Source organism: Dendrobates tinctorius, unplaced genomic scaffold (assembly GCF_039654945.1).
Source record: "Dendrobates tinctorius isolate UK_male_01 unplaced genomic scaffold, ASM3965494v1 ptg000054l, whole genome shotgun sequence".
NCBI lineage: Eukaryota > Metazoa > Chordata > Amphibia > Anura > Dendrobatidae > Dendrobates > Dendrobates tinctorius.
In genome coordinates this window covers 13,554,051-13,581,576 of record NW_027361722.1, presented here as the reverse complement: position 1 = coordinate 13,581,576, position 27,526 = coordinate 13,554,051, and the positions used below count along the sequence as shown (strand labels likewise).

The window sequence follows — 27,526 nt, the reverse complement described above, 5'->3', positions numbered from 1 at the left end:
TATGGGGGATCTGTGGATGACGCACTGTTATGGGAGATCTGTGGATGACGCACTGTTATGGGGGATCTATGGGTGACGCGCTGTTATGGGGGATCTATGGGTGACGCGCTGTTATGGGGGATCTGTGGGTGACACGCTGTTATGGGCAATCTGTGGGTGACGCGCTGTTATGGGGAATCTGTGGGTGACGCGCTGTTATGGGGGATCTGTGGATGACGCACTGTTATGGGGGATCAGTGGATGTTGCACTGTTATGGGGGATCTGTGGGTGACGCGCTGTTATGGGGGATCTGTGGGTGACGCGCTGTTATGGGGGATCTGTGGGTGACGCGCTCTTATGGGGATCTGTGGGTGACGCGCTGTTATGGGGGATCTGTGGGTGACGCTCTGTTATGGGGGATCTGTGGATTTCGCGCTGTTATGGGGGATCTGTGGATGACGCGCTGTTAATGGGGATCTGTGGATGACGCGCTGTTATGGGGGATCTGGATAACGCACTGTTATGGGGGATCTGTGGATAACGCACTGTTATGGGGATAAGTGGATGATGCACTGTTATGGGGATCTGTGGGTGACGCACTGTTATGGGGATCTGTGGATGACGCGCTGTTATGGGGGATCTGTGGATGACGCGCTGTTATGGGGGATCTGTGGATAACGCACTTTTATGGGGGATAAGTGGATGATGCACTGTTATGGGGGATCTGTGGATGACGCGCTGTTATGGGGGATAAGTGGATGACGCACTTATGGGGGATAAGTGGATGAGGCACTTATGGGGGATCTGTGGATGACGCACTGTTATGGGGGATCTGTGGATGACACACTTATGGGGGATCTGTGGATGACGCACTGTTATGGGGGATCTGTGGATGACGCTGTGTTATGGGGGATCTGTGGATGACGCTGTTATGGGGGATCTGTGGATGACGCACTGTTATGGGGGATAAGTGGATGACGCACTGTTATGGGGGATCTGTGGGTGGCGCACTGTTATGGGGGATCTGTGGATGACGCTCTTATGGGGGATCTGTGGATGACGCTCTGTTATGGGGGATCTGTGGATGACGCGCTGTTATGGGGGATCTGTGGATGACGCGCTGTTATGAGGATCTGTGGATGACGCTGTGTTATGGGGATCTGTGGATGACGCTCTGTTATGGGGGATCTGTGGATGACGCACTGTTATGGGGGATAAGTGGATGACGCACTGTTATGGGGGATAAGTGGATGACACACTTATGGGGGATCTGTGGATGACGCACTGTTATGGGGGATCTGTGGATGACGCGCTGTTATGGGGGATCTGTGGATGACGCTGTGTTATGGGGGATCTGTGGATGACGCTCTGTTATGGGGATCTGTGGATGACGCACTGTTATGGGGGATAAGTGGATGACGCACTGTTATGGGGGATCTGTGGGTGGCGCACTGTTATGGGGGATCTGTGGATGACGCTCTGTTATGGGGATCTGTGGATGACGCTCTGTTATGGGGATCTGTGGATGACGCACTGTTATGGGGGATAAGTGGATGACGCATTGTTATGGGGGATCTGTGGATGACGCACTGTTATGGGGGATAAGTGGATGACGCTGTGTTATGGGGGATAAGTGGATGACACACTGTTATGAGGGATCTGTGGATGACGCGCTGTTATGGGGGATCTGTGGATGACGCTGTGTTATGGGGGATCTGTGGATGACGCTCTGTTATGGGGGATCTGTGGATGACGCACTGTTATTGGGGATCTGTGGATGACGCTCTTATGGGGGATCTGTGGATGACGCTCTGTTATGGGGGATCTGTGGATGACGCGCTGTTATGGGGGATCTGTGGATGACGCGCTGTTATGAGGATCTGTGGATGACGCTGTGTTATGGGGATCTGTGGATGACGCTCTGTTATGGGGGATCTGTGGATGACGCACTGTTATGGGGGATAAGTGGATGACGCACTGTTATGGGGGATAAGTGGATGACACACTTATGGGGGATCTGTGGATGACGCACTGTTATGGGGGATCTGTGGATGACGCGCTGTTATGGGGGATCTGTGGATGACGCTGTGTTATGGGGGATCTGTGGATGACGCTCTGTTATGGGGATCTGTGGATGACGCACTGTTATGGGGGATAAGTGGATGACGCACTGTTATGGGGGATCTGTGGGTGGCGCACTGTTATGGGGGATCTGTGGATGACGCTCTGTTATGGGGATCTGTGGATGACGCTCTGTTATGGGGATCTGTGGATGACGCACTGTTATGGGGGATAAGTGGATGACGCACTGTTATGGGGGATCTGTGGATGACGCACTGTTATGGGGGATAAGTGGATGACGCTGTGTTATGGGGGATAAGTGGATGACACACTGTTATGAGGGATCTGTGGATGACGCGCTGTTATGGGGGATCTGTGGATGACGCTGTGTTATGGGGGATCTGTGGATGACGCTCTGTTATGGGGGATCTGTGGATGACGCACTGTTATTGGGGATAAGTGGATGACGCACTGTTATGGGGGATCTGTGGGTGACGCACTGTTATGGGGGATCTGTGGGTGACGCGCTGTTATGGGGGATAAGTGGATGACACACTGTTATGGGGGATCTGTGGATGATGCACTGTTATGGGGGATCTATGGGTGACGCGCTGTTATGGGGGATAAGTGGATGACACACTTATGGGGGATCTGTGGGTGACGCACTGTTATGGGGGATCTGTGGGTGACGCACTGTTATGGGGGATCTATGGGTGATGCGCTGTTATGGGGGATAAGTGGATGACACGCTGTTATGGGGGATCTGTGGGTGACGCGCTGTTATGGAGAGCTGTGGGTGACGCGCTGTTATGGGGGATCTGTGGATGACGCGCTGTTATGGGGGATCTGCGGATAACGCGCTGTTATGGGGGATCTGCAGATGGCGCACTATTATGGGGATCTGTGGCTGACTCTCTTATGGGGGATTTGTGGATGGCGCATTGTTATGGGGGATCTGTGACGCGCTATTATGGGAAACTGTGGGTGATACTCTTATGGGGGATCTTTGGATGACGCACTGTTATGGGGGATCTGTGGATGATGCAGTGTTATGGGGGATCTGTGGATGACGCACTGTTATAGGGGATCTTTGGATGATGCACTGTTATGGGGGATCTGTGGATGGTGCATTGTTATGGGGGATCTGTGGATGATGCACTGTTATGGGGGATCTTTGGATGATGCACTGTTATGGGGGATCTGTGGATGGTGCATTGTTATGGGGGATCTGTGGATGGTGCATTGTTATGGGGGATCTGTGGATGGTTCACTGTTATGGGGGATCTGTGGATGGTGCATTGTTATGGGGGATCTGTGGATGGTGCATTGTTATGGGGAATCTGTGGATGGTGCATTGTTATGGGGGATCTGTGGATGGTGCATTGTTATGGGGGATCTGTGGATGGTGCATTGTTATGGGGGATCTGTGGATGGTGCATTGTTATGGGGGATCTTTGGATGATGCATTGTTATGGGGGATCTGTGGATGGTGCATTGTTATGGGGGATCTGTGGATAACGCACTGTTATATGTAACATCTATAAATGTTTCTGTATCCCTTTGTCTATGTATCTGATCGCTTGAGATCTGCATTCACTTCCCCCAGTGCAGCGCTCTCTCTCTCTGCCAGCCTCGGGGCCCCTGACCATTGTGCCTGTCTGATGAAGCAATGATCCGAGCCAGTGAATGTCTGGGCAGCCTGCCACATGGCACAGGAGCAGCATTGTAAATTAGGGAGGAGGTGCGGCGGAGGAGCGTCACTCCCAGCTCAGTCACTCACTTCTGTGTCTTCTGTCTCCTCAGAGATGGTGAACAGTTATCTCCGGACTGGGAAGAGTCAGGACAGAGGCCCGATTGTCACAGTGAGACACCCTCCATCTACCATCCGAAACTGAGGAGGAAGATACTTTTGGGACGCGATGAAAGGACGGTGAGGATCGCACTGCACATCGTATGACTTCAGCTATGTACTGTGTACTCTGCTACATGTACTAGATTTCGTGTGTGTATCACTTTAAGAGCGACATATATGTAGCGCTATCATTTTCCAGGGCATTCTATTGTGGAAATGATACTGATGGGTGACCCCCTGGTCCGGAGATGGGGTGACCCCCTGGTCCGGAGATGGGGTGACCCCCTGGTCCGGAGATGGGGGGACACCCTGGTCCGGAGATGGGGGGACACCCTGGTCTGGAGAGCTGACCCTTGGTCGGGGAGAGCTGCATTAGTTACTATGTGACCCCCGAGGACCGTAGATCAGCGGTGGAGCGGGTCGGTGGTACGATAACTTACCAGTGACCTTGGGCGTTTCAACGACTTTGTGAGCGTTGTGTAGTAATGACGGGCGACGCTGTGTGTCCATGAGCCGGCGATACATGAGGTACTATAGTGCGGATATACGGCCGCGAGTATACACTTATATACACCCTATAGGTATATAGTGGAGAGATCTGGGCATATAGGTGTATACTAGCTACATAGAGAATACAGAACATATTAATTGTTTGCACCTTTTTTGGCTTTAAATTGGTAAATATTTTTATTTTGGAATACTTTTTTTTTTTTTTTTAATACGACCTGCTCCAATTTATATGACCTTTCTGTGCCGGAATACAGCTTCAAATACTCCAATATGTGTAAGCGGATGAAACAAGTATTGAACACGTCACCAATTTTCTAAAGGTGCTATCGACATGAAATTCTCTCCAGATGTCGGTAACAAACCCATCCCAAAGGCAAAGAAATCCCACCATAGACGTCCATAAATCAGGTGTAATAATGAGAAACGACACAGGGGAATAAAAAAAGTATTGAACTCATAAAGAAAGAAAAGGGCCAAAGCCCTGACACCGGCTGAGATCCATCAGAGGTTATAACGCGATCCTGGAATTTCTAGTCTGCTGGAATGAGGACTGGTATTGTATCTGCACCTTGAGCAGGAGGAGTCCGGAGGTTTTAAGTTTCCAGTTGCTGGAGCGGTAATGAGAACGTGCAATTATCATGCACTTACTGGAGGAGGACGGGTTCCCCGGATTTTGTTCTCTAAAGTGTGATACAAGTTCACATAGTAGCACTGTATTTTTTTGCTTTTCTTTTCGTGTTTTGGGTAAAGGGGCTTTCTGTGTGTGTCATTGGGTCATCCGGTCATTCAGTGCTGTTTAATGCCATAACTTCTAGAAGGATGAGTGTGAGACGCAGCGTAAACGTATGGCTCAGCGTGGATCTTTGATGCGCTGGAATGTGCAGGGATTGTTTTAATAATGTTATAAATCCAGGGTTGGATAGAATGAGTCGCTGGGTCCATGCTCTGGGGAGGGTTGGAAATAGAATTCGGCCTCGAAATTTGGGGAACTTCTGTTGGAACTCTCGCTTCATGATTTATGGAGGTTGAGACATCCTGATATTAAGCAGTTTTCTTGTTCCTCGAGTTCACATAACACAATGTCTCGTATAGATTTGGCTTTGGGTACGGACCCAATATTCCAACAGTTTGGAATCAATAGAATACCTCCCTAGATTATTGTCAGATTACTCGCCATTATTGGTGAAATTATTAAAATTTTCCTGATAGTATATCTCTGCCCAAACTGTGGCGTTTTAATGCGTTTTGGTTGCAGAACATTGACGGTCATTTGATAGAACAGGCCGTCGAGGATTATTTCTTGTATAACTCCGGAGCAGTGTCATGGGACGCTTTGTGGGATGCTATGAAGGCCTGTCTTAGGGGGGCTCTTATTCAGGCAGAGAGAAGGTAAAGAACAGACAGTTCGGGGAATTCCTTAGATTGGGGGTTCAGGACACGGAACAACTTTTTGTCTCAGGTGGAGAAAGAGCACATGTTCTTGAGATGAAGGTTGCTCAAAATGCTTACAATTCACATGTATTAGAATTAGCTAAAGTTAAGAGATCATTTCAAAAACAATTTTACTTTGATGAAGGCGAAAAAGCGGGAGATGTCCTAGCATTAATAGCAAATGCACAGTGGAGGACATTATATATGAGGGATAAGATGATGCATGAAACCCCACAAATATTAAAACAATTTCAAATATTCTTTGAATCCTTGTATACATCCAGGGCAACTGGGACGCAATCCCCGACACAGGAGGAATAGGTCTCCCTAAGATCTCAGATGAGGAGAGGGCGTTCTTGGACAAGACAATCACGTTGGAGGTGGCAAATAGTAAATCCCCGGGCTCTGATTGGAATCCCCATTGAGTTGTATAAAAAATATGGGGGTGTACTGTTACCTAAACTTTTAAATACTTTTCAGGAAGCCATTAAATCACATTCATCACCGAGATCCATGCAGGAAGCCATTATAGTAGTGATCCCCCATAACCAGACTCGTATTTCCCTTCTCAATACGGATGTCAAGATAATAGCTAAGGTTCTGACCAATAGACTTGCCAGGATTATTTCTTCTATTGTTCATCAGTATCAGTCCGGGTTTATGCCGGGAAGGTCGACAGTAACTAAAGGCCCCGTCACACACAGCGATATCGCCAGCAAGATCGCTGATATTGTGACGCCACAGCGATCTCGCCATGGAAATCACTGTGTGTGACGGGGATCAGCGACCGGCCCCCTTGTCGGTTATCGCTGATCGCGCTCCATCGTCCTGGGCCGTTTTTTGATCGTTGGTCTCCCGTGGCAGCGAGAGACCAGCGATAGCGATCAGTGACGCTGGTTTCCAATGTAAGCAGCGGGTATCTAAGAGCCGCGCGGCTCTTGGTTACCCGCTGTTTACCTTGGAAACCAGCTTGCTCGCTGGTCCTGATCGCTGGAGGGGCTGTCTATGTGACAGCTCACCGGCGATCAGCCTAGCGATGTCCCAGCGATCCCATCCATGTCGGATCGTTGGTGGGATCGCTGGGACATCGTTATGTGTAACGGGGCCTTAACAGAAAACGTTTATATCTGAATCTGCAGATGCCGGTTGATAACTCGGGGGATAGAGTCATTTGCTCCTTAGACGCGGCCAAAGCTTTTGACAGCGTGGAATGGGGATTCCTGTGATCAGTTTTACAAGAATTTGGATTGGGGGTGGTATTTATAAATTCAATGAAAATCTTATATACCAATCCTACAGCCAGGATAAGGGTGAGTGGTTCCTAATCAGAAGCATTGGCATTGGGGAGGGGTACTAGACAAGGTTTTCCCTTGTCACCCTTGCTTTTCGCATTGGTGGTTGAGCCCCTGCCGATTCTGCTACGGAAACATTCTGGGATATTTGGGAGTGATGGTCTCACCTAGCCCGCTGGATTATGAAAAACTAAATTTTAGCCCCAATGCTCACTAAGTTTACACAGAAAAGGAATGCGTGGTCTAAACTTTCTTTATTAGTTGTGGGGAGAGCCAGTTTAATTAAAATGATATGGATACCCCAGCTGCTGTATCTTTTCCACAATTCACCGATACGGATCCCTTTTAGATTCTTTTGGGCTATTGGAGGGGTGTTTAGATCTCTGCTTTTGGAGGGATGGAACAGCTCGTATTAAATCGGAAACAAAGCAGAGGGACACATCAGACAGGGGAGGGTTAGCGGTTCCTAGCCCGTGGGTCTATTTCTTGGCAGCCCAAGCTCAATATTTTAGAGGATGGTACGATACGGGTAAAAATTTGTTAATTGATCTCTTGCACTGGAGGGGGGGGGTAAGTAGCCGATCTTTATATGAAGCACTAGACGGTAACAAAGTCAAATCTTCTCCCAAAAAAACTTCCCACATTATCGTTAATGCATAAAATATGGTGGAAAGTAAGAGATCTGCAACAGAGTTGTTCACAATTTACATCAATATGGGACACCCCATGGTTAGCTAATGTGAGACGTATGGTGGGTTTTGGGAGGTGGAGGGAGAGGGGGGTGGGCAGGGTATCCCAGCTGCTGTTAGATAATGTAGTCACATCTTATGCACAATGACAGGAGGAGTTTAATCTTTTGTAAATCCCTCTAGCTGGTCATGTGTTCAATGCAGAGATCGGCCCAATAGAAGAGGGTCAATGGATGGAGATATTGGAACGGGCACCTCAACTCTCTCGTAGTGAAGAGCATAGACTTTCTCAACTTTATCTAATACATCCGGTGTATAGAACGCCGGGGTTTATGTGTAAGATTGGGGCCAGAGCAGAGGCATGCTGTCCTAGATGTGGGGTGGAGCCGGCTACTCTACTTCATATGATGTGGTCATGTCCTAAACTGGAGGAAAGTACTAGGATTAATCGGGGCGAGTGTTTATGGTGGTATTGGAATCTACACCCTTAGTTTGCGTGCCGGGGTATGTGGGCGATCTACAGATAACTGAGCCGGGTAAAATAGCAGGAATGCTGTATTTAGCAAGGAAACAAATAGCACAACAATGGTTGGATACCAAGAGCCCGACAAAATAAGGAATATATCAACAAGGTGTTTACAAAAAAAGAGGCAATATTAATAAGTTTGAACCGCTTTGGACTTCTGGATGGATGAGCCAGGGCTCCTGTAGGGGGAATTAGTGAGATATAGATTGGGCTTGATTTAATAAAGAGGATTACAAGAGATATGATCCATGTTTATCCCATGAGCAATTATAATGATTGTACAGCTAGAAAATGCAATAGGAGATGTATTTTTTCAAGGCATTACAGTGGTGGTATAGAAAAGAAAAAAGGAATAGGCCAGAAAAAGGGGATCAGCCTAAGGCAGGAAATAGCATAAAATCAAGCTTTTATTGAACACAAATAGACAAGCACAGAACATTTAAAAACATTAAAAAAGTCACATATGTGACATACAAACAGTACAAGGCTTATAATAAAGCCAACCACCCACAGCGATTACTCCACATTATACAGTCATGGCCAAAAGTATTGACACCCCTGCAATTTTGTCAGATAATACTCAGTTTCTTCCTGAAAATGATTGCAATCACAAATCCTTTGGTATTATTATCTTCATTTAATTTGTCTTAAATGAAAAAACACAAAAGAGAATGAAACAAAAAGCAAAACATTGATCATTTCACACAAAACTCTAAAAATGGGCCGGACAAAAGTATTGGCACCCTCAGCCTAATACTTGGTTGCACAACCTTTAGCCAAAATAACTGCGACCAACCGCTTCCGGTAACCATCAATGAGTTTCTTACAATGCTCTGCTGGAATTTTAGACCATTCTTCTTTGGCAAACTGCTCCAGGTCCCTGATATTAGAAGGGTGCCTTCTCCAAACTGCCATTTTTAGATCTCTCCACAGGTGTTCTATGGGATTCAGGTCTGGACTCATTCCTGGCCACCTTAGACGTCTCCAGTGCTTTCTCTCAAACCATTTTCTAGTGCTTTTTGAAGTGTGTTTTGGGTCATTGTCCTGCTGGAAGACCCATGACCTCTGAGGGAGACCCAGCTTTCTCACACTGGGCCCTACATTATGCTGCAAAATTTGTTGGTAGTCTTCTGACTTCATTATGCCATGCACACGGTCAAGCAGTCCAGTGCCAGAGGCAGCAAAGCAACCCCAAAACATCAGGGAACCTCCGCCATGTTTAACTGTAGGGACCGTGTACTTTTCTTTGAATGCCTCTTTTTTTCTCCTGTAAACTCTATGTTGATGCTTTTGCCCTAAAAGCTCTACTTTTGTCTCATCTGACCAAAGAACATTCTTCCAAAACGTTTTAGGCTTTTTCAGGTAAGTTTTGGCAAACTCCAGCCTGGCTTTTTTATGTCTCGGGGTAAGAAGTGGAGTCTTCCTGGGTCTCCTACCATACAGTCCCTTTTCATTCAGATGCCGATGGATAGTACGGGTTGACACCGTTGTACCCTCGGACTGCAGGGAAGCTTGAACTTGTTTGGATGTTAGTGGAGGTTCTTTATCCAACATCCGCACAATCTTGCGTTGAAATCTCTTGTCAATTTTTCTTTTCCGTCCACATCTAGGGAGGTTAGCCACAGTGCCATGGGCTTTAAACTTCTTGATGACACTGCGCACGGTAGACACAGGAACATTCAGGTCTTTGGAGATGGACTTGTAGCCTTGAGATTGCTCATGCTTCCTCACAATTTGGTTTCTCAAGTCCTCAGACAGTTCTTTGGTCTTCTTTCTTTTCTCCGTGCTCAATGTGGTACACACAAGGACACAGGACAGAGGTTGAGTCAACTTTAATCCATGTCAACTGGCTGCAAGTGTGATTTAGTTATTGCCAACACCTGTTAGGTGCCACAGGTAAGTTACAGGTGCTGTTAATGACACAAATTAGAGAAGCATCACATGATTTTTCGAACAGTGCCAATACTTTTGTCCACCCTCTTTTTTATGTTTGGTGTGGAATTATATCCAATTTGGCTTTAGGACAATTCTTTTTGTGTTTTTTCATTTAAGACAAATTAAATGAAGATAATAATACCAAAGAATTTGTGTTTGCAATCATTTTCAGGAAGAAACTGAGTATTATCTGACAGAATTGCAGGGGTGTCAATACTTTTGGCCATGACTGTAGCAGAATAGAAAAACCCTCAAGTCATATAAACAGCATACCATGATATAATAAGTATGTAAAATACAACTAGTGCCCATATACCAGAGCCCAGATATCTGTGTAAATATAGGTACATACGATGTTAGATTGTTGCCCTATAAGATAGTAGCTAGAAAACACTGCACAGCAAGAAGCAGGCGAAATACAAATCAGATATGACCATGTTACTAAGTGCGGCCTGCCCGTCCATATAAAGTTTGAAAAAATCACAGGCTTAAAAAGCCAATCTGCAAAATGATTTAAGCAGTGTCCTATAAAGCACACACTAGGCCCTATAAGCAATATAATAGGGCAATTCAGAGTACATACGAATAAGTGACCTAGGCTAAAGTAGCCACCTACAAAAAGAGGCACAGATTAGCATGGTTTGTAGAGGGAACCCATGTGGAGTAAAGCCAGGCAGAGCCAGGACCCGACCCGTGTCGCCACCCTAGGTGGCTTCGTCAGGGGGCATAGGCAGCCTCAATAGTAAAAAGTTGGTCACACTCGTCAAACACTGTTTGACAAGTGTGCCCAACCTGTCAGTCAGTTCTCCAAGAGATGCTACAGATCGCTTGGAAAACGCTAGCTAATTACGCTTGCAAATCGCTAGTTTTTCCGCGGGAACTTAAAATGCGATTTTTCCCGCGGAATGGAATTCCGGAATTCTCGCGGTAACTTCCGCGGGAACTCCACTACGTGTGAACCCAACCTAAAAGTGACTTTCCCATCCATATACTCGTTCGGACTCTCTTGTCCCCTGCCCCGTCGCAGCGCTGAGATCATTCCTCAGGTCCGTGTTGGGTTGAACAGCTGTGTGATCTTTGCAGTGGGGAATGTATGGACTGGCCGGCGTTTGTGTGTAAATTCCTAATTTAAAGGGTTTCTGCTTTTTGCTCTTTACATTAAAAGTTAATTGATAGAATGTGTCTGCATGTAAATAACACAGTCATGGCAGCCGTTCCCCCTCGAAGCTTGCAGGTCCGCGTTCTTCTCACTAGACAGATTCATTGAATATTTCAATTAGAGGGGTTGTCCTGGATTTATTTTAGAAGATCCCTTTTGCTTTACTTTGTTTTACATCTCCTTTTGGTCTTTTTCCTTTTAATCTTTTTTAATGTTGCATTTTATTAATTTTTTATATTATTAAATCATCTTAGGTTTTTTTTTTTTAGTTTATGGACATTATATTTAAAAAACTACTCCTCCTCTTCATCTTCCTCCTCCTCTTCCTTGTCTTCCTTCTCTTCCTCCTTCTCCTCCTTCCTCCTCCTCCTCGTCTTCTTTCTCTTCCTCCTTCTCCTCCTCTTCCTTCTCCTCCCATAAGTTTTTATCCTCTTAATATATTGCAGTCATCATATTATAAAGCACTGGGTACTTACAGTTGCTCATTTTGCCTTTCTACCCAGATGATTCTTCTCTTTTCTCTATGATTTTCTCTGCCATGTGTAGAAACAGGAAGTCTCTTTTCCCTGCATGAGTCATCACCTCTTCAACTTCTAACCCAGTTACTCCATCCTCAGGATCTTTTGCCGTGATGACTCATGCACGGAAAAGAAACTTCATGTTTCTACATAGAGCTTTGAAGGATTCAGCTAGTTGTTTAATCACGTGAAGTCATAAACCTAATGCAAAAGAATTATCTGGGTAGAAAGGTAAAATGAGCAATTGTAAGGACACAGCGCTATGTAATATGGTGACTGCAACATAATAAGAGGAGGAGGATGAGTGCTTCTTTTAAATGAGGACTTTCTCCATCAGAGATTTTAAAACTAGACCTGATTCGATCAGTTGATGGCTGAGGGCGACTTCCTTTTTAGAAGGTGCTGACAGGTTGAAACGATCCTTTGTAAAGGTCTTGTCTTTTTTGCACAATCAACGTATAGGACTTGTGCAATGTTGGGGTCCGCGTCCTACCTGGTGGCAACTGAACTGTGTTCTCACCCGGGGGCCGATGAGTGCCTGCGCTTACAGTTACAGTATTGCTGGCAGAATCACGAGATAATTCATAGCTTCATAGTTTAAAGGATGAAGGAAGACACAAGTTCATCGAGTGCCGCCTATAACCTAACATGTTTAACCAGAGGAGGCAATAACCCCATGAGGCAGACTCTAACTGGCCCATATTTAGTGGAAAAATTTGTTTTCGTCTCAGCATATGGCAAGCAGACGTGTTTCCTGGATCAATGTCCCTGAATCAAGCACTCATAACCTGTAACATAATTTTTTTTTTTTGATCAATACAACATCGTGAGGCAGGAGAGTTCCATAGTTTTACTGATTAAGCTTATAATGGAACAAAAATTCATGGAAGTAAGATATGTCATCCCCTGAGGAAGAAGTATTGTCTACTTCGAAACGCGTTGGGAAATAAATGGTTAATCCTTTTATCTAATCTGGATTCGATATTTGTTCAGCAGCGCACTTAAGTCCATGAATTTTCGTTCCATTATAAGCTTAATGTTATGGCGGTCACGGAGTGGACCTTTGGACGTGCAGCAAGCGGATAACTGATCTTATGTGTTTAGATCTCTCCTGGAAAGGGTGAGTGTATTTCTTTTATTTCTTTCAAACATCAACTCGGATAAGACCCTATTGCACTCTTTTTATTCCTATAGTTTTTATATATATTATAGTTTTACTGATGAAACAGTAAAAAAAAAATAGTCTTACTGCTCTTACAGTAAAGAATCCATGGGATCACTGCTTGTGAAGTAAAGAATCTGTAGCCTCCCTACTTGTACAATAAAGAATCCAGAGTCTCACTGCTTAGTTACTAGAATCCATTCTCACTGCTAAAAAAAAAAATTGTATAGGGTGGGTACCAGGATACACCTGGGTGGGCCATATATAAAATGGTCACCACCCATCTTGAAAAGTTTCCCCCCTCCCATATACTAATGTGCCACAAACAGGAAGTTGATATCCCCAACCATTCCCATCATTTTCTTTAGGTGTATCCATATAAATGGCCCACCCAGGTGTATTCATATAAATGTTCTTACAGTAAAGAATCCAAAGTCTCACTACTTGTACAGTAAAGAATCCATGGGATCACTACTTGTACAGTAAAGAATCCATTCTCTCACTGCTCATATACTAGAAGCCATTCTCACTGCTAAAGAAAAAAATTGTAGTCTTGCTGCTCTTACAGTAAAGAATCCATACGCTCATTGCTTGTACGATAAAGATTCCATAGCCTCACTACATGTACCATAAAGAATCCATAGTCTCACTGCTCATATACTAGTCAATTCTCTTTGTACAGTAAAAATATCAATAGACTCTTTGCTTTTATAGTAAAGAATCCATAGTCTCACTGCTCGACCAGTAAAGAATCTGTAATCTCACTGCTCATACATTACATAATCTATATTCTTATTGCTCGTGCAGTACAAAATCCATATTTTCACTGATCATACAGCAAAGAAACCATAGTGGCCACACTACTGACTTGTACATAGGCAAATCTATGCTCTTGTCATGACCATTTCTGCCTCTTTCAATGGATCCCATTATTTTATTTGCCTTGGCAGCAGCTACCTGGCGCCAGAGTTTATAGTTTGATGCCCCACTTACACTCCCTAGTCTTATTTAGAGACTTTTTTTTACCAGCATTTTACCATTTAGTGCATACCGTAATTATTCATTTTATTTTCTCTACCTAAGTGCCTGACGACACGTTTAGCTACATTAAAGGGAATCTGTCAGCAGGTGTTTGCTATGTAATGTGACAGCAGCATGATGTCAGGACAGAGACCCTGATTCCTGCGATGTGACACTTTGTTTACTGGGTGCAGCCAGCCATTGTGATACCATCCCTTTTTTATCTTCTGCAGATATAGCAGTGCACTGAATACTGAGTTATGTGTAAACCCCCCCCCCATCACTGATTGGCTGCTTACTGTGTACATTATATATTGACAGCTGCTAGTCAGTCGTGGGGACAAGGTTGGACCAAGAGGCACGGAGACATTTAGTCCTGCAGTGATAATGCGATGCTGATAAAACACTGATTGTATTGAAACAGAAATACACCCCAGTAAGTGACACATCACTAGAATCAGGGTTTCTGCCCCTATATCACGCTGCTCTCAGATTACAAAAGGAATATAAATATATATATATATATATATATATATATATATATATATATAATATATATATATATAATATATATGCAATAAAAAGTGATCAAAACACCACATGTAAGGCAAAATGTTATCAATAACGAAAAAAGAAAAAAGTCTTCACACAGCTCCATTGACGGAGAAATAAAAAAACAAAACAAGATCTGGGTCTCATAAAATTGCAGCACAATTTCCAATTTTTTTTTCACCATTTAAATAAAAAAAACTATACAAGTTTTAGTATTGCTGTATTTATTGGTGCTAACCTGGAGAATTATATTGCTAGTTCATTATCTCATCCCAAAAAACATGGTGGAGTTGACGGTTGTTGTTTTTTCTTAATTTTACCCCACTTGGAATTTTTCCCCCCATTTTTCAGTACATTATTTTGTGAAATGAATGACGCCAATTAGAATTGGCATCTCAATGGAAGATTGAAAAAGATAAGCAGTAAAAAAAATAGCTGTTTTTTATGGCTTTTGCTCATATCAGATGAGTGGAGGTCTCCCATCACAGCACCCCCCATTGATCAGCTCTGAGAAGTACACAGTGTATGGACCTGGAACATCACAACTGCGTACACCGTGTAGTGGCCGTTACCAGGTACTGCAGCTCAGATCACATGCACTACAATAGGCCTAGAGGTGCAGTACCCAAGAACTGCCACTGCACGATGTATGGAGCTGTGTTGTTTAGACATCAAACACTGTGACCAGCAGCGGGGGGGGGGGGCCCAGGGCCCTGCACTCCGAGGGGGCCCACCTGGAGCTACGCTATGGTAACTGTATCGGCGAGCACATCGCGCCAATAAAGTTACACTCTGTGGCAGAGCAGGGAGAATCAATCTCCCTGCTCTGCCACCCGGCCGCTATGGAGCACCTGAGGAGGCGGTGGGGGGCCCTGTGCCAGCAGTGGGCACCCCGCTCGTCATCGCAGGGTCAACTGTATCGGCTGGATGCCGGTACAGCTGACCGCATTGATGAGAGGAGCGTTATTCTCCTCCCATCATCCCCGTCAGCGTCTGATGTCACCGACGCCAACAGGGGGGTTGCGATGACGTCAGTACTCGGCGCCCTCTGTCTGGAGAAGTGCGGTCGCTCAGAGCACCGCGGGAACAACAAGGAGGAAGAGAGGTGAGTATTAGATTTATTTTTTTTATCAGGTTGCATTATACTATACAGGCTGCCTACGGGGGTGCATTATACTATAGTAGCTGCCTGTGGGGAATGCATTATACTATACCGGCCTATGGAGAGCGCATTATACTATAGTAGCTGCCTATGGGGAGTACATTATACTATAGTAGCTGCCTATGGGGAGTGCATTATACTATACAGGTCTATGGGGAGTGCATTACACTATACAGGCCTATGGGGAATGCATTATACTATACCGGCCTATGGAGAGCGCATTATACTATAGTAGCTGCCTATGGGGAATGCATTATACTATACAGGTCTATGGGGAGTACATTACACTATACAGGCCTATGGGGAATGCATTATACTATACCGTCCTATGGGGAGTGCATTATACTATACAGGCCTATAGGGAGTGCATTATACTATACAGGCCTATGGGGAATGCATTATACTATACAGGCCTATGGGGAATGCATTATACTATACAGACCTCTGGGGAGTGCATTATACTATACAGGCCTATAGGGAGTGTATTATACTATACAGACCTATGAGGAGTGCATTATGCTATACAGGCCTATAGGGAGTGCATTATACTACACAGGTCTATGGGGAATGCATTATACTACACAGGTCTATGGGGAATGCATTATACTATATTGAGGACTGTATGGTACATTATACTATATGGAGGCTATCTAGGGGGCCATCATACAGTGTAGGGATTACAGTGAAGGGACCATCAAGCAGTTTGGGGGCTACCAAGGGGTCAGTATACTGTGTGGGGGTACATTACAGTGAGGAGGCATCATGTTATGTATAAGAGAGCATCATACTGTATATAGGGGAGCTGTACAGGGGGGGAGACTCCGGGACATTATTCAATGTTAAATGGGCTCTTATTGTTATAGGGGAACTCCGGTAACTGTGACAATCAAAGGGGCTCACACAGGGCAATATTACTTTCTAGGGGGCAAAATGTGGGCACTGATTTCTAGGGCACTTGCACCCGGCATTACTATAGTCTAGAGGGTTGCTTTAGAATTTATAGGGCACACAGAACCACACAATAGGTGAAGTAATAGGGACACATACAGCAGCAGCGGCTCAGCATTGGGGTATCAGCAGGATGAGGGGTTTGCGCAGGTTGGGGATAGATGGTGATGGAGCTGAAAATATGAGAAGTGAAATGTGTTTTTGTTGTAATCTCTGCAGCCGAGTCCTGGCTGGAGAAGTTGTCATGTCGGTCTGGGCCAGATAGAAAAGACGGGAAAAGTGAACGATTCCATCAGAAAGATCGTCAGCGGTAAGTGACCATCTGTAACTGTACTGTAAGACTGGTATCTACCACTGACCATATGGCGGTAATATCAATATTGGTCTTTATATAGAGATTACTTTCAGTAACAGCGCAGTCATCTGCTGAGGTTCTCCTCCTCTATTAGGGTGCATCACCGGGTTGTAGCTACGCCTCTGACTGTGACTGTCCTGACACCAGGTAGCAGCGGATCATGGTGGTGCTGGCTGTCAGCCCGCTATCAGTTTAATATAAAAAATGCCCTCCTCTGTATTGATTACCCTGCAGAGTTTAGTGTCATCTGCAAATATTGAAATGCTACTTTGTATGCAGCCTACAAGGTCATTAATAAATGTTTTTTTGTTTTTTTTTTACCATGTTCATTAAATGCTAAAACTGACCTGCTATTATGATTCTCCGGGTTATTACGAGTTCACTGATACTAAACATGTATAGGTTCATTCTCATTCGTCTCCTCACTGTACGCGGCAGGTAGATGTTGACTTTCCCTGATACGATCCAGGTGTGTGGTGATTGTGTCTGTTAGGTTGGTCTGACCATATCTAGTGTCCTCATTCTGCTCTAATATTGATATATGTTTCCCAGGTGCACCATTCAGTATTGTTTTCAGCTGTAAAATCAAAAAGCTCCTATTATTTATATGAATTGCCCTGGTACATATTATTTAGCATCTTGCACCTTTTCTGAGTTTACGGTACTTAATAAAATGCCATATTTTACAATTTATATGTAAACACTTCTCTGTTACTGAGATTAGATAGATGTAGAAACCAGAAACCTCCACTGGCCACACCAGATAGACCGGCTGCACTGCTAAACAACATACCCTAAGGGCGTATTTACAGTTATGCTATAGATTTATATCTATAATCTACTGTTCTGCTCATAGTGTCATCCTGTACTGTAGTGTACTGATCCTGAGTAACATCCTGTATTATACCCCAGAGCTGCACTCACAATTCTGCTGGTGCGATCACTGTGTACATACATTACATTACTGATCCTGAGTTACATCCTGTATTATACCCCAGAGCTGCACTCACAATTCTGCTGGTGCGGTCACTGTGCACATACATTACATTACTGATCCTGAGTTACATCCTTTATTATGCTCCAGAGCTGCACTCACTACTCTGCTGGTGCAGTCACTGTGTACATACATTACATTACTGATCCTGAGTTACCTCCTGTATTATACTCCAGAGCTGCACTCACTATTCTGCTGGTGCAGTCACTGTGTACATACATTACATTACTGATCCTGAGTTACATCCTGTATTATACTCCAGAGCTGCACTCACTATTCTGCTGGTGCAGTCACTGTGTACATACATTACTGATCCTTAGTTACCTCCTGTATTATACTCCAGAGCTGCACTCACTATTCTGCTGGTGCAGTCACTGTGTACATACATTACATTACTGATCCTGAGTTACATCCTGTATTATACCCCAGAGCTGCACTCACTATTCTGCTGGTGCAGTCACTGTGTACATACATTACATTACTGATCCTGAGTTACATCCTGTATTATACCCCAGAGCTGCACTCACTATTCTGCTGGTGCAGTCACTGTGTACATACATTACATTACTGATCCTGAGTTACATCCTGTATTATACCCCAGAGCTGCACTCACTATTCTGCTGGTGCAGTCACTGTGTACATACATTACATTACTGATCCTGAGTTACATCCTGTATTATACCCCAGAGCTGCACTCACTATTCTGCTGGTGCAGTCACTGTGTACATACATTACATTACTGATCCTGAGTTACATCCTGTATTATACTCCAGAGCTGCACTCACTATTCTGCTGGTGCAGTCACTGTGTACATACATTACTGATCCTGAGTTACATCCTGTATTATACTCCAGAGCTGCACTCACTATTCTGCTGGAGAAGTCACTGTGTACATACATTACATTACTGATCCTAAGTTACATCCTGTATTATACTCCAGAGCTGCACTCACTATTCTGCTGGTGCAGTAACTGTGTACATACATTATATTACTGATCCTAAGTTACATCCTGCATTATACTCCAGAGCTGCACTGAGTATTCTGTTGGTGCAGTCAGTCTTGTTTGCTTTTGCGGCTGCTGCTTGACATTAAGTACTGCTGCTACTTGTAACGAGAAAATATGTCACATTACTGATGTCAGACCACCTTCTTACCTTACTTAAATATCCTTACCACGTGAGCCATCCTCCAATCCTGTGGCACCACCCCTGTTACAAGAGAGTCTAAGAATATGTGATACAGCGGTCTGTCAATTACTAAGCTCAACTCCCTCAGTGTCTGTGGATGAATACCATCTCGGCCGGGGGATTTGTCAATGTTTATTTTGCTCAGATGCAGGTGTACTTCTTTTTGTGTTAAACTAGTTATATCAGGTGGTGGTTGATTTTTACCTTGGTAAATCATCACTAGAACAGACAGTTCATTGGTGAACATGGTTGAGACGTGCCTGTTTATTATCGCAGCCTTTTCTTTGTCCTCTATAATTATCTTGTTATTACCGTCTTTTAAGGGGCCGATACCATCTGTTTTTTTTCTTTTTGGCATTGATGTATTTACGTCTAACATTTTTGGAGATTAATTTTAATGTTGCTGGTGATTTGTTTCTCTGTCGATAACTTTGCAGATTGATTTCTTTTTTACATTTATTAGTGAGATTTTTATACTCCTGAAATGTTTTTTTCTGTATTCTCGAACTACAAAATTTTGAATGCCCTTTGTTTTTGGCTTATTAAACTTTGTACTGTCTTATCCATAATGGTTTCTTTTTATTCCTGGACATTTTATTACTAGAGGGTAGAAGTTTTCTACAGGATTCTAGTAGTATATCCCTTAAACATGCCCCATTTATGGTTGGTATCCCCAGTTACCATAATGTTGTCCCAGTCTACTTGATTAAGCGCTTCCCTTAATTTATTGAATTTAGCTTTCCTAAAGTTCCAGGTTTTTGCATTTCACCTTTTGAATGTTTTATTGAATATTACATTGAAACTTACCATATTATGGTATCTGCATTCCAAATGCTCCCTGACCTGCAGATCTGAAATTGTATCTGGTCTATGTGACCGGACCAGATCCAGCAGATATCCTCCCCTAGTCGGTTCATCTACCAGCTGAGAGAGGTAATTGTCCTGAACTGCGGATAAGAACTTGCAACTTTTAGCACAACCAGAAGATTCTATATCCAGTTAAAGGTCTAAACAGAGTTACAGTTAGGTCCATATATATTTGGACAGAGACAACATTTTTCTAGTTTTGGTTCTAGACATTACCACAATGAATTTTAAACAAAACAGTTCAGATGCAGTTGAAGTTCAGACTTTCAGCTTTCATTTGAGGGTATCCACATTAACATTGGATGAAGGGTTTAGGAGTTTCAGCTCCTTAACATGTGCCACCCCGAGTGTGAGAAGCTACCACCAGAGCAGTGGGCAGAGGTACTAGCCCTCTATTCGACTCGTGAGCCCCAGAAAACCTATTTTGATTTGACATTACAAGATGTCCAGGAATATGCCAAGTTGGAAACGGAGATATTGGCACTCTCAGTGGTCACTATGTCTATCAGAGCCCAAAGGGTTCATCACTGGGCATATCATGGTGATAAACCAGAGGGGTAACAGAGCCACCACTGGGGGAAGTCCGAGGTCCCCAGGAGCCGCTGAGGGGCTACCTAACACTACTGCTAAAGACCTGCTGGCGGTGTCACGGTCCTGGACACATAGCAGCTCATTGTCCTATGTCTTCCGAGCAGATGGACTGTAGCCTAGGCAGGCGCTGCTCGTATTATGCCTACCCAGCCTGCAGTATGGACTATCAGCCTGGGCAGGGGCCGCAGTCATGTCCCGTGACCATAAACGGAGTACTGGTGTAAGGACTCTTGGACTCTGGGAGTTTGGTGACCGTGATAAGGGCCACGCTTCCCCATCAGTTGATCCCAGGGAAACATGTAGGCGTCCACTGTGTCCACTGGGATGCCAAAGACTACCCTGTTGCCAGAGTGTTAATTAAAACGAGCCGTGTTACAGAGTTTCATGAGGTTGGGGTAGTCAGAGACTTGCTGCACCCCATGATAATTGGGCGGTACTTTAGCCTGTTTGGGACTTGTGGGGAAAGGTAGGGGTGCCCAGTGACTCAGGCAGGAGCCAACGCAACCCTGATGCATCCCCTTCACAGTTGGAGGTGGAGGGGTTCCCCTTGTGTGCCTTTTGACTTTGCAATCAATAGCGACTTATTGTATCGAGTGACTACACTGAGGGGAGGTGAAATAGTGGAGCATCCGTTGGTTCCCGGGCCATACCGGTAGAGGGTTCTAGACATGGTCCATTTGCATATTTTTTGGAGGACATCTGGGGGTGGAGAAAACACAGGAGAGAATATTGCAGCGTTTCTATTGGCTGGGATGTTATCGGGAGATCCTGAGTTATTGTAGGTGCTGCCACATATGCCAGGTAACTGCTCCCTCTTTGCACTTCTTTTGTCCTCTAGTCCCGTTACCGGTAATAGAAATCCCGTTCGAGCGAATTGCCATGGACCTAGTAGGTCATTAAGCTAAGTCTGCACGAGGGCACCAATATATCCTAGTGGTCATGGACTATGCGACCCGTTACATTGAAGCAGTACCCCTAAGGAACTCTTTGGCTAAAAGTATTGCCTGGGAACTTGTCCATATTTTTGCCAGGACGGGCCTGCCAAAGGAGATTCTGACAGAACAGGGAATCCCCTTCATGAGCAAGGTAATGAAAGAACTCTGTAGGATCCTCCAGATTGCCCAGCTGCGAACCTCCGTGTACCATCCACAGACCAACGGCCTAGTAGAGCGCTTCAATACAACCTTGAAAGCCATTCTCAAAAAGGTCATTGAGAAGGACAGTCGAGACTGGGACACTACCGGCTTCCGTTTCTGCTCTTCATCAGGGAAGTTACCCAGGCCTCTACTTCTTGCCATTCGAGCTCCTGTATGGTCGACATCCGTGAGGGCTCCTGGATATTGACAAGGAAAAATGGGAAGCCGAAGTCACACCACACCGGAGCATCATAGAGCCCAGCTGCAGGAGAGAATTGCAAAAGTGATGCCTATCGTGAAGGAGCATTCTTCTCCAGGCACAGGCAAGGGTGTATAACTGATCAGCAAGGCTGAGGCAGTTCCTGCCCGGGGACCGCATGCTAATGCTTATCACCACGGTGGAGAGCAAGTTCCTAGCCAAGGGGCAAGGACCATATGAGGTGGTGGAAAAATTGGGCGAAGTTAATTACAAGGTACACCAGCTGGGCCAAGGAAGCAGCACCAAGTGTATCATGTGACTTGCTCAAACCCTGACGAGTCCAAGAATCGCTGGACACCCCTTGCCTGGGAGCCAGTCCCAAAGTCAGAGTAGACGATGTCACCATTGTTGAGACTCTTAACGCCGGCCCAGAGGCAACAGTGTCGGGAGCTGTTGCAGCAGAACCATGACCTGTTCTCAGAATTGCCGGGGCATACGCAGGTGGTGGAGCATGACGTGTTGACAGAACCGCATGTAAGGGTGAACCTAATGCCCTATAGAATTCTGGAAGCACGGAGAGAGGTGATATCCAATGAGGTGAAGAGGATGCTAGACTTCGGGGTGATAGAGGAGTCGAAAAGTGTATGGTCGCGTCCCATTGTTCTCGTGCCGAAGCCCAACGGTGAATGGCGGTATTGTAATGACTACCGCAGACTGAATTAAGTCTCTAGTTTTGATGCTTACTGGATGCCTAGTGTGGACAAACTTGTTGAGAGACTTGGGCCTGCGAGGTACATTACAACCATGGACCTGACGAAGGGCTATTGACAGATCCCCATGTCCCAGAGTGCCAAGTAGAAGACAGCCTTCTCGACGCCTGATGGGTGTTTTCAATACACCAGGATGCCCTTCGGTCTGCAGGGGGCCCCGGCCAACTTCCAGAGGGTGATAGATCGGATCCTGGCTCCGCATAAGTATGCCGCAGCGTACTTTGATGACATTGTGGTCTTTAGCCCTGACTGGGTTAGTCCTCTTCCAAACATACAGGTGGTTCAGGATGCTTTAAGAAATGCGGGGTTTACGATAAATACGATCTCTGTTTGATCACTTCATTCTTATCCAGGTATAAACAACATGTAAGTCAATACCTGGATAAGAATGAAGTGATCAAACAGAGTCAGCATGGGTTTGTAACTAATAAGTCATGTCAGACTAACTTAATTTCCTTCTATGACGGTATCACTGATTGGGTGGATCAAGGAAATGCTGTAGATATAGTATATCTTGACTTCAGCAAAGCATTTGACAAAGTCTCTCATACAATCCTTATTGAAAAAATGACTAAGTATGGAATGGACAAGGCAACTGTTAGGTGGATTCATAGCTGGCTTAGTGATCGGACCCAAAGAGTGGTCGTAAATGGCTGCACATCCAGTTGGAAGAATGTCTCAAGTGGGGTACCACAGGGCTCTGTCCTGGGCCCTGTATTGTTCAACATCTTTATCAACGATTTAGATGAAGGAATTGAGGGTAAACTGATTAAATTTGCTGATGACACAAAGCTAGGAGGGATAGCTAATACTAGAGAAGAGAGAGAGAGGATTCAAAAAGATTTAAATAAACTGGAGAAGTGGGCAGTAACTAACAGAATGGTTTTTAACAGGGAGAAATGCAAAGTACTACATCTGGGCAATAAAAATGAAAAAAGCATATATAGAATGGGAGGAATAGGGCTAAGTGACAGCACATGTGAAAAAGACTTGGGTATACTAATAGATCACAGACTGAATATGAGTCAACAGTGTGATGCAGCAGCAAAAAAGGCAAATGCAGTTCTAGGATGTATTAACAGAAGCATACAGTCTAGATCACGTGAAGTCATTATTTCCCTCTACTCCTCTTTGGTCAGACCTCATCTGGAATATTGTGTCCAGTTTTGGGCAGCACATTTTAAAAAAGACATCAACAAACTGGAGCAAGTTCAGAAAAGAGCGACCAGAATGGTGACCGGTCTGCAAACCCTGTCTTATGAGGAAAGGTTGCAGGATTTGGGAATGTTTAGTTTGCAAAAGAGAAGACTGAGAGGAGACTTAATTGCTGTCTACAAATATCTAAAGGGCTGTCACATTGTAGAAGGATCAACTTTATTCTCATTTGCACAAGGAAAGACTAGAAGCAATGGGATGAAACTGAATGGGAGGAGACACAGATTAGATATTAGAAAAAACTTTTTGACAGTTAGAGTGATCAATGAGTGGAACAGGCTGCCACGAGAAGTGGTGAGTTCTCCTTCAATGGAAGTCTTCAAACAGAGGCTGGACAGACATCTGACTGGGATGATTTAGCGAATCCTGCTTTGAGCAGGGGGTTGGACCAGATGGCCCAGGAGGTCCCTTCCAACTCTACGATTCTATGATTCTAAATGTGCCATAGGGAAGGAAGAGGCCAAGAACGTAGGCTATGTCGTCGGGAGAGGTGAAATTAAGCTGCAAATCAACAAGATTGAGGCGATTCAAGAGTGGCAGCAACCGCTTTCCAAGAAGCAAGTGAGGGCATTTCTTGGAATTGTGGGGTACAAACGGTGATTCATTCCAAGTTTTGCTAGAATCACCGCGTGATTGACAGATCTTAACGGCACCAAATCAAAGATACTTAAATGGAATGATGACACAGAGATAGCGTTCCAGGAGAGGATTCAAAAAGATATAAATAAACTGGAGCAGTTGGCAGCAACTAAAAGAATGTTTTTAACAGGGACAAAATGCAAAGTACTACACCTGGGCAATAAAAATGAAAAAAGCATATACAGAATGGGAGGAATAAGGGCTAAGCAACAGCACATGGGAAAAAGACTTGGGTATACTAATAGATCACAGACTGAATATGAGTCAACAGCAGCAACAGCAGCTGCTGCATGTGATGCAGCAGCAAAAAAAGGCAAATGCAATTCTGGGATGTAATAACAGAAGCATACAGTCTAGATCATGTGATGTTAGTATCCCCCTCTACTCCTCTTTGGTCAGACCTTATCTGGAATACTGTGTCCAGTTTTAGGCACCACATTTAAAAAAAAAAAGACATCAACACACTGGAGCAAGTTCAGAGAAGAGCAACCAGAATGGTAAAGCAACCAGAATGGTAACTGGTCTGCAAACCATGTCCTATGAGGAACGGTTACAGGATTTGGGAATATTTAGCTTGAAAAAAGACTTGAGAGAAGACTTATTCACTGTATACAAATATCTCAAGGGCTGTCACATTGTAGAAGGATCATCTTTATTCTCATTTGCACAAGGAAAGACTAGAAGCAATGGGATGAAACTGAATGGGAGGAGACACAGATTAGATATTAGAAAAAACTTTTTGACAGTTAAGGTGAGGAAGAGGCTGCCACGAGAGGTGGTGAGTTCTCCTTCAATGGAAGTCTTCAAACAGAGGCTGGACAGACATCTGTCTGGGATGATTTAGTGAGTCCTGCTTTGAGCAGGGGGTTGGACAAGATGACCCAGGAGGTCCCATCCAACTCTACCATTCTATGATTCTACGATTCTGTGTTCCTGTGTCTACCTCGAGGAGCAGCTAAGTGAGTCGACCTTCCACAATAGTTACAATCCCCCATAATAAAGATCATATTATAATTTGCTGCCTTTTTAATTTATTGCAGCATTTCATCCTCTACCTGTTCAGCTATAACGGGAGGCTTGTAGCAAACTTCAATTAGCAGCTTTCCATTATTGCCATCCCCATGTACATTTATCCATACTGACTCTACATTGTCGCAGCTCCCCCCAATGTCATCATTAAGCACAGGTCTTAAGTTGGATTTAATGATAATACACACCCCTCCACCTTTTCTGTCTGTCTTTCCTATCCTTTGTAAATGTAGTGTAACTCTCTACAGTTGTCACCCAGGTATGGCTTTCGATAAGTCAGGTTTCCGTAATGCCCACCACATCGTATTCTGTGACCGACATAAGAGTCTCCAGTACATTAATTTGGTTTGCAAGACTTCTTGCATTTTTCATCAGAAATGTAATACTATTAGCACATTTATTACTCCTCACCTTCCTATGTTCCTTGCATATTCCAGCCCTCTATCCTCATTAACCCATTCTATCTCACTCTCTCTGTCTACTCTATCAATCCCTTTTTTAGTACAACTACCGTCACTGCCCACAGATCCTAGTTTAAAAGCTCCTCCATCTGTCTGACCGGTTTTTACCCCAGCACAGCTGCACCCTCCAAATTGAAGTGCAACCCGTCCCTACCATAGAGCTTGTAGCCAACAGAGGAGTCAGTCCAGTTCTCCATGATCCCAAACCCTTCCTTCCTCCACCAATTTCTAAGCCACTTATTTCTGAAAACACCACCTTGGAGGTCCTGGCCTTCAGCTTCTCTCCTAGTTCCCTGTAATCATTTTTTAAGGAATTTACACTTCCCTCTAACTTTGTCATTGGTACTGAAGTGTGACCATGACCTCTGGGTTTTCCCAAGGTCCACCCAGTAATCTGTCTATTCGGTCTGCAATACGTCGAACCCAGCAGAAAACACACTGTTCCGCATTCATGGTTTTGGTGGCAGATGACCCTGTCTATCCACCTAATTATAGAGTCCTCTACCACCAACATCTGTCTTGCCTTTGCTGCACTCCTATTTCCCTCCTTCTTACAGCAGTCGTTTTCTTGGGCCTGCTGTGGTGATCCCGTTACTGGACCTGCTGTGGTGATCCTAGTCAAGAACTGTGACAAGAACAAGGGGGCATTCTCTTCGTTTGGAGGAAAGACAATTTCTGCACCAGCATAGAAGAGGGTTCTTCACGGTAAGAGCAGTGAGGCTCTGGAATTCTCTTCCTGAGGAAGTGGCGATGGCCAACTCACTGAATGAATGTAAGAAAGGAATGGATGCTTTTCTCGTGAGTAACAGGATAGAAGGTTACGAATAACAGAATATTATAGGTAGATGGTTGACCCAGCTTAGGGGAAGGAATGTTTTTCCCTATGGAGAAAATTGGCTTCTACTCTGTGGGTTTTTTGCCTTCCCCAGGATCAACAATGCAGAACAGCTGCACTAAAAATAGGCTGAACTAGATGGACATAAGGTCTTCCTTCAACCTTCAAAACTATGTTACTATGTTATGTTAGTCCTGGGCCTGCTGTGGTGATCCCGTTCCTGGGCCTGCTGTGGTGATCCCGTTCCTGGGCCTGCTGTGGTGATCCCGTTCCTGGGCCTGCTGTAGTGATCCCGTTCCTGGGCCTGTTGTCGTGATTCCCGTTTCTGGGCCTGCTTTGGTGATCCCGTTCCTGGGTCTGCTGTCGAGATTTCCGATCCTGGGCCTGTTGTAGTGATCCTAGTCCTGGGCCTGCTGTGGTGATCCTAGTCCTGGGCCTGCTGTGGTGATG

The 27,526-nt window shown here is 44.8% G+C and overlaps 1 protein-coding gene across 1 annotated transcript in view; it reads left to right on the top strand.

Moving 5' to 3' along the window:
* The window catches only part of B4GALT4 (beta-1,4-galactosyltransferase 4), a 148,847-nt gene that overhangs the window by 97,385 nt on the left and 23,936 nt on the right, over nt 1–27,526 (top strand). The window contains exon 2 of the mRNA XM_073577105.1: nt 3,845–3,971. The gene's annotated coding sequence lies outside the window, so the exon portion shown is untranslated. The remainder of the gene's footprint in view (nt 1–3,844; nt 3,972–27,526) is intronic.